This window comes from Diceros bicornis, chromosome 4, assembly GCF_020826845.1.
Source record: "Diceros bicornis minor isolate mBicDic1 chromosome 4, mDicBic1.mat.cur, whole genome shotgun sequence".
NCBI classification, from domain to species: domain Eukaryota; kingdom Metazoa; phylum Chordata; class Mammalia; order Perissodactyla; family Rhinocerotidae; genus Diceros; species Diceros bicornis.
In genome coordinates, this window is record NC_080743.1 from 38,241,939 (window position 1) to 38,254,880 (window position 12,942).

The 12,942-nt window shown below is 32.9% G+C and overlaps 1 long non-coding RNA gene across 1 annotated transcript in view; it reads left to right on the top strand.

The window, feature by feature from the left end:
- The window catches only part of LOC131404221 (uncharacterized), a 162,050-nt gene that overhangs the window by 93,569 nt on the left and 55,539 nt on the right, over nucleotides 1-12,942 (top strand). The window lies entirely within an intron of this gene.

Below are 12,942 nucleotides of genomic sequence, written 5' to 3' on the forward strand. Positions count from 1 at the left end.
GAGTTTTTTTAGAATCGATAGTCTTTCTCTTCTAAATTTTTGGTAAAATTCTACAACAAAGCCATCTGAGCCTGTAGTTTCTTTGTGGGAAGATATAATAACAAATTCAATTTCTTTAATAGATAGAGCTATTCAGGTAATTTATCTCTTTTTGAGTAAGCTTTGGTAGCTTGTATCTTTCAAATAATTTAAGTTGTTAAATTTATTTCCATAAAGTTGTTCATACCAGTCCTTTATTGTCCATTTAATATCTGTAGCATCTGTAAAGTTAACCTCTCTTTTCTGATATTGGTTATTTGTGTCATAGCACATTATTTCTGGATTAGTATGGCTAGATTAGTATGGCTATCAATTTTATTGATCCTCTGAAAGAGCCAAATTTTGGTTTCACTGATTTTCTCTACTGTTTTCTAGGTCCTATTTCATTGATTTCTGCTCTTATTTTCATTGTTATCTTTCCATGCTGATTACTTTGGGTTTCACTTGCTCTTCTTTTTCCAGTTTCTGAACTTACACCAAGGTTACTGAGTTGAGGTTAGTGATCTTTCTTCTTTTCTAATATGTGTATTTAAGGCTATAAATTTCTCTCTATGTAATGCTTTAGCTGCATTCTCCAAATTTGGTATGCTATATTTTCATTTTTATTCAGCTCACAATATTTTTTAATTTCCCATTTCAATTATTTTTAGACTCATGGGTTATACACAATTTTTCTTTTTTTTTTGGTTTCTAAATATTAGGAATTTTCCAGATCTCTTTTTGTTACTGATTTTGATTTAATTCCATTGTTGTCAGAGAACATTCTTCATAAGACAAATCATTTTTAGTTTATGGAGGCTTGTTTTATGGCCTAGAATATGGCCTATCTGGCAAATGGTTCACTGCACTTAAAAAGAATGTGTATTCTGCTATTGTTAGATGATGATATGTTCTACAAATATTTATTAGGTTAAGCTCGTTGATAATGCCGATCAATTCTTCTGTATCCTTACTGAATTTCTATTTGTCCTATTCATTATTGAGAGCAGGGTATTGAAATCTCTGACTATAACTGTGGGTCTGCAGTTCTATCCATTTTTGCTTCAGATGTTTTGAAGTTCTGTTATTAGACACATAAACATTTAGGATTATTATACTCATTTTTCATGATTATGAAATGAATTTCCATATCCATGGTAATATTCTTTCTTCTGAAACCTCATTTTTTTCTGATGTTAATATAGCCACTACACAATTGTTTTTTGATTACTGTTAGCATGGTATATCATTTTCCATCCTTTTACTTTTTTTTTTTTTTTTGTGAGGAGATCAGCCCTGAGCTAACATCCGCCAATCCTCCTCTTTTTTTGCTGAGGAAGACGGCCCTGGGCTAACATCCGTGCCCATCTTCCTCCACTTTATATGGGACGCCGCCACAGCATGGCTTACCAAGCAGTGCGTCGGTGCGCGCCCGGGATCCCAACCAGCGAACCCCGGGCCGCCGCAGCGGAGCGCACGCACTTAACCGCTTGCGCCACCAGGCCGGCCCCCCTTCTTTTACTTTTAACTGATGTACATTTTATTGTGAGGTTTCTATAGGCAGCATATAGTTGAGTCTTGCTCTTATAATTCCAACCTCACAATCTTTTCATTTTACATGTGTTTAGACAATGTACATGTAATGTGATTATTGACAGAGTTATAGCTACATGTACAATCTTGATATTTATTTTTATTTGTCCTGTCTGTTCTGTTTTCTCATTCTCTCATTTTCTTCCTGCTATTGATTATTTTTTAATGATTCCATTTTATCGCCTTTGTTAGCATATTAGTTAAAACTGTTTTGTTAATTTAGTAGCTGCTTTAGGGTTTATAGTATGAAGCTTTAATTTATCACAATTTACCTTCAAGTGATACACATGATTTTTTGTACAGTCAAGTATACAACAAGAGGGAAATACTTCCATTTCCTTCTCCTGGCCACTTCGCTATTTTTGTCATACATTTTATTTTACCTGTAATAAGCTCCATAATTCATAGTTACTATTTTTCTTTAAGTAGTCAATTATCTTTTAAATAAATTCAATTAATATGAAACAAACTTTTATTTACTTATTTTTTTGCTGAGGAAGATTTACCCTAAGCTAACATCTGTTGTCAATCTTCCTCTTTTTGCTTGAGGAAGATTCATCCTGAGCTAACATCAGTGCCAATCTTCCTCTAGTCTGTATGTGGGTCACCTCCAAGCATGGCCGCCAATGAGTGGTGTCCGTGCTCAGCTGAACCCAGGCCGCTAAAGCAAAGCACGCTGAACTTAATCACGAGGCGATGGGACTGGCCCTGAAACAAAATTTCTTTTATATTTACCAATGTCATTACTATTTCTGGTGTTTCTTATGCTTTATGTAGATCCAGATTTCTATCCTATATCATTTTCCTTCGCTTAAAAGATTTGTTTGAATATTTTTTTCTTAGTACAGAGATGTTGGTGATGAAGTTTGTCAGTGTTTCCATGCTGAAGAAGTCTTTATTTTGCCTTCATGTTTTACAGATATTTCACTGGGTATAGAGAATTGATAGTTTTTTTCTTTGACTACTTTAAAGATGTTGCTCCTTTGTCTTCTGGATTGCATTGTCAAAAAATCTGCTGACATCCTCATCTCTATTCCTCTATATGTAATGCATCTTTCCTCCTCCCATCCTCAGCTGTTTTTAAGATTTTCTCTTTATCATTGATTTTAGGCAACTTTATTATGATATATATTGATGCAGTTTTTTCAATTTTCTTCTGCTTGAGGTTTATTTACCTAACTGTGTTTTCATCATCCTTGGAAATATTTGAACTATTATTTCTTCAAATTTTGTTCTGTTACCCTCTCCCTCTCCTGTATTTTAGGGAATCCAACTACATATATATTATGCCTCTTAAAGTTTTTCTACAGATCAATAATGTTCTGTTCATCTTTTTTTCAGGTGATTTTTCTGTGCTTTTCATTTTTGATAGATTTTAGTGCTATAACTTCAAGTTCACTCATCTTTTCTTCTGTATGTCCATTCTATTATTCCAGTCCAGTTTATTTTTTATTTCATACATTGTACTTCCGATGTGTAGCATTTCAATTTGGGCATTTTTAATATCTTTCCTCTCTCTATTTAACATATTCAGTTTTCCTCTAGCTTTTTGAACATATGGAAATCAGTTATAATAACTATTTTAATGTCCCCATCTACTAGTTATATCAAATGTGACAATTCTGGATCAGTTTAGATTTGTTGATTTTTCAACTCATTATGATTCATGTTTTCCAGCTTTTTTGCATGCCTGGCAATTTTTAATTGGAGTGCAGTCATTGTGAATTTTACCTTTTTTGTACTATAAGTATTCTTGAGCTTTGTTCTGAGACATGGTAAAGTTAATTGGAAATGCTTTGATCCTTTTGCATCTTCTTTATTCCATTCCATGATTTGCTAGGTTGTACCAGAGCAGCATTTAGTCTAAGGCTAATTTTTCCCATTACTGAGGCCAAAACATCCTGTGTATTCTACTCAATGCCCCCAAAATTATGAGATATTTCTTCTCTGGCTTGTGGGAACAGGAACTATTAGCATCCCCTGTGTGAACTCCAAGGTCTTTCCCCTCTAATCCTTTCAGGTAATTCTTTCCCTGTAGTTTCCTTACATATGTGTCCTGACCAGTTGACTCAGGTGAACCATCAAGGGAAACTCTGTTCAGTTCTCTGCCATCCTCACTCTTTCCAGTTCTCTCTTGTCCAGTATTTTGCCTTGTGTACTCCAGGCTCTTTGGCCTCCCCAGATTCCCATACTCATCTTTGGAAATCACTGAACTCTGCTTGGTGTCTTCCTCCTTGCCCTGTGCCCTAAAAACTCTCTAAGGCAGTAAGTTGAGACAGTCAAAGGGCTCACCATATTTTTTCGCTTTCTCTCAAGGTTTATTGTGGTTTGCTGTGTAATGTCCAATGTCTTGAAAATTGTTGTTTCATATATTTATTTTTTTGTCTCTTCATTGTTTTAGGTGAGAGGTTAAACTGGTCTCTGTTACTCCATCTTGGCCAGAAGCAGAATAGTAATTTATTCTTAGTTACCTGTTAGTTCTAGATGCTTTTTCGCATGTAATCCCCAGGAAATTAACACATTCAAATTATGTGTTTGAGGGATGGTGATACTAGAAGTTAAAATTTTACATGTATAATTTACACCTGTATTCAAGAATGAGAGACATCATTTCCTTCAGGCTCTGTATGGTCCCATACCTGGAAGATTATACCATGAATTCTGAGAAAAACCCCACCTGTCTCTGATACACAAGAAGGCTAGGTCATCTTTTACAGATTCTAGTTCATATGGGACAATGCTCAGAGGTTATGCTGCTGTGGTTTAGGCACCAGCACTGTGCTGTGGTCTGTCACCCTGCCTTTCCTGTGTCCACAGCTTCAATTTCTAATAAAAGTGGTTCTTATATGGAATTTCCTTCTATTTCATTTTTTAAAACAGTTCTACTTTGAAAATAAATCCACAGGTCTTTGCAAAATATTTATTTTTCAAAATATGAAAACATTTACAGTCAGTAATTTTAAGTAACAGATTTTATTGAAAAATTTGGGATTTTCCTCTTTCTTCCTCTCACTCTTTCAGCTCATAAACTGAAGAAGCATGACTTCAAATCAAGCCAGAGAAAATATTTTCTTTTTTTTCTTGGTGAAGATGATTGGCCCTGAGCCTCTTTTTGCTTGAGGAAGAGTGGCTCTAAGCTAACATCTGTGCCCATTTTCCTTCATTTTGTATGTGGGTCACTGCCACCATATGACTTGATGAGTGGTGTAGGTCTGCGCCTCGGATCTGAACCAGTGAACCTGGGCCACGGAAGTGGAGTGCACCGAACCCAACCACTATGCCACCAGGATGGCCCCCAAAAGATTTTCTTTTTATGAGACTTGTAGCCTTAGAGAATCTAGATTTATTGCCAACCTCTCCCTTTAATTTTAGTTGGTCCATTCCATTAAGGTTAAATTCTTCCTTAGACATGTCTAAAACACAGAAGTCAATTATTTTACACTTTCATAGAATTATTTCAAGACCTATTCAGTGTATTTTAGATCATCTGAAATGATGAAATTTGTAAATTAAAAAAAAAATAGACATTTGGACCAAATATGTAGATACTCTACTAGTCCAGATCAAAGTCACATACATTCATCTTTAAAACAGAATTCACAAAAAAAGATTAAAAATTTTTTTTTCTATGAGTGTTTTGGTGTATTTATTCATGACAGTTTTATATCTCAATTACATACTTTTAATTTTCCACTTGGAAGATGTCTATTCTGAATAAAAATTTACTTTCAAGAAACTGTCTTCTGAATACTATAATGAAAAAATCCAATTAACTTACACAAATTACAGTGCTCCAAGGGCATTCTTCTTTTCCAGAGGAGAAGACTATAAAAACAAAATTTAATACTCATAAATGAAAACATAGTTGCACAGAGTTAATTTTTTCTGCTGATTTACCTCCCCCAACTAGCCCAGCTTCCCACAGTACATTTTTATTTCTCTATTTCTAAAATTAGTCACTAATATTAAAGTTTTTCTCTGCTCTATTTTTACCCCTTCCAGACCCAAAGCTTGGCAGTTATCAGAGAATATATCTAGAAGAAAACAAAGATCAAATCTGCAGTATTTCAAGGATTTTTCCCTCCCAAAATTTACTATACTATGTCAATATTGACCATTTTGTTTGTGTTTCTATCAATTAAACTCTAAACCAGTGGTTTCCTGTTTCAGTTCCTTCTCAAAACTTAATAGCTTAAGTTTTAAAATTAAGATCAAATTTAATTTTGACTATGACAACTACACAATAATAAAACTTTTTTGTATTTATGTCATCATTGTTTTAAGCCAGTCTGTTGGGGAAAAAAATACTAGAGAAAAAAAGATTTTAAGCCCTAGGAATTTATTGGACTCTTAATTTTCAAGAACTAAATGCATGCTCAGAGTATTTCAGTGAAAGATAGTTTATTATAAGAACACTTGGGAAAATGAGGCCTTGCAGGGACTGGAATATCTTTCATGAAATAAAAGGAAATTAAGAATATAACAACATAGCCAAAGGAAATACATGGACAAAATATAATAACCTGTCTTATTCTAATTTTTGTACATAAATTCACTTTCAATTCTTGTATAGAATTTAAATGACAAAAACATAAAAATAACTATATATCTATGTTAATGGGTATACAATATATAAAAATGTGATTTGTGACATCAATAACATAAAGTGAGGGAGTAAAGCTGTAAAGAAGTAGAGTTTTCATACGTGATGGAAGTTGTTATCAGTTTAGAACAGAATGTTATACCTTGAGGTGTTTTATGTAATTGCAATGGTAATCACAAAGAAAACATGTATATAATATTTGCAAAAGGGAATGAGAAGAAATTCAAAGCTTGTCACTACAAAACAGTCAAGGAACACAATGAAAGACAGTAAGAAAGGAAAGGAGGGACAAAAAGCTATAAGATATACAAAAAAAATTAGCAAAATGGCAATAGCAAGTACTTCCTTATCAGTAAGTTCTTCAAATTTAAATGATTAAACTCCTCATTCAAAAGCCATAGATTGCTGAATCGATTAAAAAAAAAAAAGCAAGATTCAATTATATGCTGTTTATCTAAGGACACACATAGCTGAACATGAAAGAATGGAAAAAAAATAGAGAGTAGGGGTAGCTACACTAATATCAGACAAAATAGACTTTAAGTCCAAAACTATTAGAAGAGACAAAGAAGAACATTGTATAATAATAAAAGAGTCAGTTAACCAAAAAGATAAAACAATTATAAACGTGTATGCACCAAATATCAGAGCCTCTAAATATATGAAGCAATTTTGACAGAACTGAAGGGACATAGTCATAGACATATATGTAGACATCCACACAATAATAGTAAAAGACTTCAATATTTTCAGTGATGGACAAAACAGCCACATAAAATATCAATAAGAAAATAGAGGACTTGAAGAACACTATAGACCATTTGGAACCTAAAATATATATATAGAACGCTCCACACAACAAGAGCAGAATATACCTTCTTCTCAAGTGCACATGGAACATTCTCCAGCATAGACCATCTTAAGCCAAAAAACAAGTGTTAACCAATTTAAAAAGACTGAAGTTATATAAAGTATCTTTTCTAATCACATGGGATGAAACTAGAAATCAATAGCAGAAAGAAAACTGGAAAATTTTACAATATGTGAAAATTATACAACACACTATTAAACAACCAATGAATGAAAGAAGAAATAGCAAAGAAAATTAGAAAATATCTTGATGCAAATGAAAATAAAAATGCAACATACCTAAACTTATAGGATGTGTCAAAAACAGTTCTAAGAGGAATGTTTACAGCTGTAAACATGTAGATTAAGTTGAAGACAGATTTCAAATCAACAATTTATCTTTATGCCCTAAGGAACTAGAAAAAGAAGAACAAACTAAACCCAAAGTTAGCAGAAGAAAGAAAATAATAAAGATTAGAGCAGGGATAAATGGAGTAGAAAATAGAAAAACAAGAAAACTAAGAGTTGATTTTTTGAAAAGATCAACAAAATTGACAAATGCATAGCTATATTGACTAAGAAAAAAAGAGAGCAGACTCAAATAGCTAAAATATAAATGAAAGAGGGGACATTTCAACCAATGTCACAGAAATAAAAATGATTATAAAGGAATACTACAAATAATTGTATGCCAAAAAATTGCATAACTTAGAAGAAATGGATAAATTTTTAGGAACACAGAACCTGCCATGATTGAAAATCTTGAAGAAAAAGAAATTTTGAAAAGACCAATAACTAGTAAGGAGATTGAATCTGTAATCAAAAAGCTCCCAATAAAGTGAAGTCCAGGACCAGAGGGCTTCAGGGGAGAATTCTACCAAGGATTTAAGAAGAATTAACGTCAATCTTTCTCAAACTCTTTCAAAAAATTGAAGAGGAAGGAATACTCACTAACTCATCCCATGAGGCTGGTATTACCCTGATAACAAAGCCGGACAAAGACAGTACAAGAAAATAAATCTACAGATCAACACCTCTGATGAATATCAATGCAAAATTCCTCAACAAAATACTAGCAAACTGAATTTAGTAGCATATTAAGAGGATTATAAACCATGACCACGTGGGATTTATTCCTGGAATGCAAGGATGGTTCAACATATGAAAATCGATCAATATAATATACCACATTAACAGAATGAAGAAAAAAATCATTTTATCATCTCAATTGATGCAGAAAAAGCATTTGACAAGATTCAACACCCTTTCATATAAAAACACTTAAAAAACTGGGAATAGAAGGAAACTACCTCAACATAATAAAGTCCACATATCAAAAGCCCACAGCTAACATACTCAATAGTGAAAGAACGAAACCTTTTCCTCTAAGATCAAGAGCAAGTGAGGAGGCCTGCTCTTGCCACTCCTATTCAACACAGTAATGGAAGTCCTAGCCAGAGCATTTATACAGAAAAAGAAATAAAAAGGATCCAAATTTGAAAGAAAGGAGTAAAATTATCTCTGTTCACAGGTTACATAATCTTATATATAAAGATGCCACAAAAAATCTGTTAAGAACTAATAAATGAATTCAGCAAAGTTTTAGGATATAAAATCAACACTCAAAATCAATTTTATTTCCATACACTAATAATAAACAGCCAAAAAAGGAAATTAAGGATACAATTCTTTTATAATAACATCAAAAAGAATAAAATACTTAGGAATAAATCTAACTAAGGAGGTGAAAGACTTGTACAATGAAAACTACAGAACATTCCTGAAAGAAATAAAAGACATAAATAAATGGAATGACATCCTGTGCTCATGGGTTAGAAAACTTAATATTGTTAAAATGTCATTACTACCCAAAATCATCTAGAGATTCAATGCAAACCCTATCAAAGTCTCAAAGGCGTTTTTTAGGGTAAAGAAATGGAAAAAGAAATTCTAAAATTTACATTTAATACCAAGGCACCTCAAATAACCACAGCACTTTTGGTACAGAGTAACGAAGTTGGAGGACTTACACTTCCTGATTTCCAAACATGACAAAACTACAAAAATGAAAACAGTTTATTACTAGTATAAAGACAAACATATAGACCAAAGGAATAGAATAGAGAGCCCAGAAACAAACCATTATGTATATGGTCAAATGATCTTTGAGAAGGGTGCCAATACCAATCAGCGGGGAAAGAACAGTCTCTTCAATAAATGGTTTTCAGAAAACTGGATATCCACACGCAAAAGAATGAAAGTGGACTCTTATTTTATACCATATACAAAAATTTACTCAAAATAGATCAAAAACCTAAATCCTAAATGTAAAACCCCAAACTATAAAACTCCTAGAAGAAAAATAGAGGAAAACCTTTAACACATTAGATTGGCTCTGGTTTCTTGGATATGACATCAAAAGTACAGGCAACAGAAGCAAATGGAAAAAATGGGACTACATCAAACTTAAAAATCTTTTTTGCATTAAAGGACACATTCAACAGGGTAGAAAGGCAACCCATGGAATGGAGAAAATATTTGCAACTTATACATCTGATATGAAGTAATATCCAGAATATAGAAAGAACTCTTATAATTCAACAACAAATAAATCAAATAACCCAATTAAAGAATGGGCAAAAGACATCAATAGATAGTTCTCCAAAGATGATATTCAAATGGCCAACTAGCATATGAAAAGATGATCAGCATTACTAATCATCAGAGAAATGCAAGTCATAACTATAATGAGAAATTTCCACACACTGATTAGGATGGCTACTACCAAAAAAAAAAAAAAAGAACAGAAAATAAGTGTTGGCAAGGATGTGGAAATGTTATTGGAACTTTTGTGAACTGTTGGTGGGATTATAGAAGGGTGGAATTTCTGTGGAAAATAGTATGGTAGCTCCTCAAAAAATTAAAAATAGTACTACTATATGATCCAGCAATCTCACTTCTGGGTATATATCCAAAATAATTGATAGCAGGATCTCAAAGAGGTATGTGCATATCCCTGTTCATAGCAGTGTTATTCATAATAGCCAAAAGGTGGTAGCAACCCAAATGTCGATTGACAGATAAATGAATAAGCAAGATGTGGTATATATATGAAATGGAATATTATTCAGCCAAAGAAGGGAATGAAATGCCAATACACACTACAATGTGGATTAACCTTGAGGACATTACGCTAAGTGAAATAAGGCAGTCACAAAAAGACAAACACTAGATGATTCCACTTATATGAGAAATCTGAAATAGTCAAATTCATAAAAAAAGGCTATAGAATGGTGTTTGCCAGAAGGTGGGAGGACGGGGAAATGGGGAGCTATTGTTTAATGGATACAGCATTTCAGTTTTGCAAGATAAAAAAGTTCTGGAGATATTTTACAATAATCTTACTATGCTTAACATTACTGAATGGTACACTTAAAAATGGTTAAGATGGTAAATTTTATGTTATGTGTTTTTTACCTCAATAAAAAAAAGAGGCAATTTATTAATTCTGATTTAGAGGATATATTTTCATGTCATTAATTTATACTTTTAGCTATACTATTTCTTTCAAATAGCTATGCCATTCCTGGCATCTTGAACTGAAAGCTTAATTCATGCACTTTGGATTCATATTGTTTTTTAAAGCTATGCATTTTCCTCTTATTATCAGTTTATCCCCAACTTACATGGCTTAGTATATAGTACTTCAATTGTAATTCATTTGTAAGTAACTTGTAAGTTTTACTCTTTTCCTGTTTAACCAAAAATTGCTTTGATATATCATAAAATTTTTATTGATATGATTCATTTCTAATATATTCTTGCTAGTGAAGCTGATTTCTACATACTTGTTTTTAGTAATATCTTAAGCTATAGTTTTTTCCTTGCAAATTTGTAATTACTGTGCTTTTTTTTTTGTTTGGCACAAAAATCTATATATTTCGATTACAGCAAGCTTGTTATTTCACTTAAATCTTCTACATAAGTATTTATTATTTATCTACTTCACCTATTGATTTACAAGAGAGTTATGTTAAAATCTCTCACTACGTTTGTACCTTTATGAATTTGTCCTTTCCTTTCTGAGTTTTTGGTTTATTTCAAAGTCATGTTATTAGTTATGTAAAGATTGATGACTATTTATTCTACCTTGGGGGTTGCTTCTCTGACCCATATGAAATTTGTTCCTCCCTTCTTGTTTATGCTTTTCCCCTTCAGTTCAATTTTGTCTGGCATTAATATGGTTTTAGCTACTTTCACTTATGTGATTTCTATGGATTAGTGCTAGGAAAGGAGAAAACTGTGTATGCTCTGTCTGTTACCTTTACCCAAAAACTCGAATACATTTTATTTATAATTCCCTTAGACTTTAAATGTGGATAGCTCCAAACAAAGATCTTTTTTGATGATTTTATTCTGAGAAGAAATATGCAAACTGGAAGAGCTGAAAGAAAGCTAAACAGGAGGAGAGGAAGAAGGGATCATCACACAGTGGGAAATTATGAGTGAGGAAAATTTTCAATAATATATTTTCATTGGTGGTATAGGCAGGGGGAGAGACTCATAGGGAGAAGGATTAGATATCTTTAAAAATATTTTAGAATATTTGGATACTTTGCATTTAATATAATTTTCTCTTTCATCTCTCACAAAACCTTCAGTAATATCTGTACATTTTATCGTTGTTTTACAATGCCACCTAGGGCCGGCGCCATGGCTTAGCGGTTAAGTGCGCGTGCCCCGCTGCTGGTGGCCCGGGTTCGGATCCTGGGCGCGCACCAATGCACCGCTTCTCTGGCCACGCTGAGGCCGCGTCCCACATACAGCAACTAGAAGGATCTGCAACTATGACGTACAACTATCTACTGGGGCTTTGGGGGAAAAAATAAATAAATAAAAATGCCATCTGTACATGGCCACATGTGTACCTTTTTATTGTGATGACAAGCTGATATTGGCCTCCAGGTGAAAACAGAGACTGACCATGGAGACTCACTCTTATTTGAGTTACAAAATATTTGGGGCACATCACAGTGTTTGATTTTTTTATGTCCACCTTATTTTTAAAAATCCATGTCTACTGGAAAAATAGATTTGAAATTTCAGATCAAAATTAAAGGAAATGTGATTTTTCATTCTCTATCACCTAATTCTTACTAAAATTTCCATAAAATTTTCAGTTTAGAGTCCACATTGAGTAGATTCTTCAGGGATCTAACACCAATCACACTAACGGATAAATGGTGTATTGATTCTTTTACATATAACAATATTGGCCTGAATTTTAGAGTGTGGGCCAAATGATATCATGTGCACAGGGAACATTTACAGACTGTGTTCTAGATCCACATTTTATTTTTGAAATTTAAAATCACACATGCTGAGATAAAGGAAAAACTGTTTGACTCATTTTAAGATGAGGTTATTGAGTGCAGAATTATTAAGCATTTTACCTAAAGTTGCCTACTTGCTATATAACGAAGCCAGATTGCAACTAAATTTTTCTAACACTTGGAATCCTTTCTTCAATAACATAATTATTTCCTTGATTGATTTAGCAGAAAAGTTACCAGTTGAAAGGTTCTAACATTTGGAAAAACAAAAAGCACATGTAGTGAGAACTATGTCGGAAACAAGAAAATTATAGGTTAATATAGATAATATGTTTTTGAAGATTAAAGCCACTTTGTATTCTTTTGACTCTAACATATGTGACTTTACTAAGACTCATAACTCTGGTTAAAAAATAAAATGATTTTCATGGTCATGAAATGACATTTGCTTTCCTCTTCCTATGGCTCTGTTTGTGTGTTACTTGTAAGAGAGTGCTTGTAGAGCAATGTATGTTAAATCACTCAGACATAATACTCTACATACAA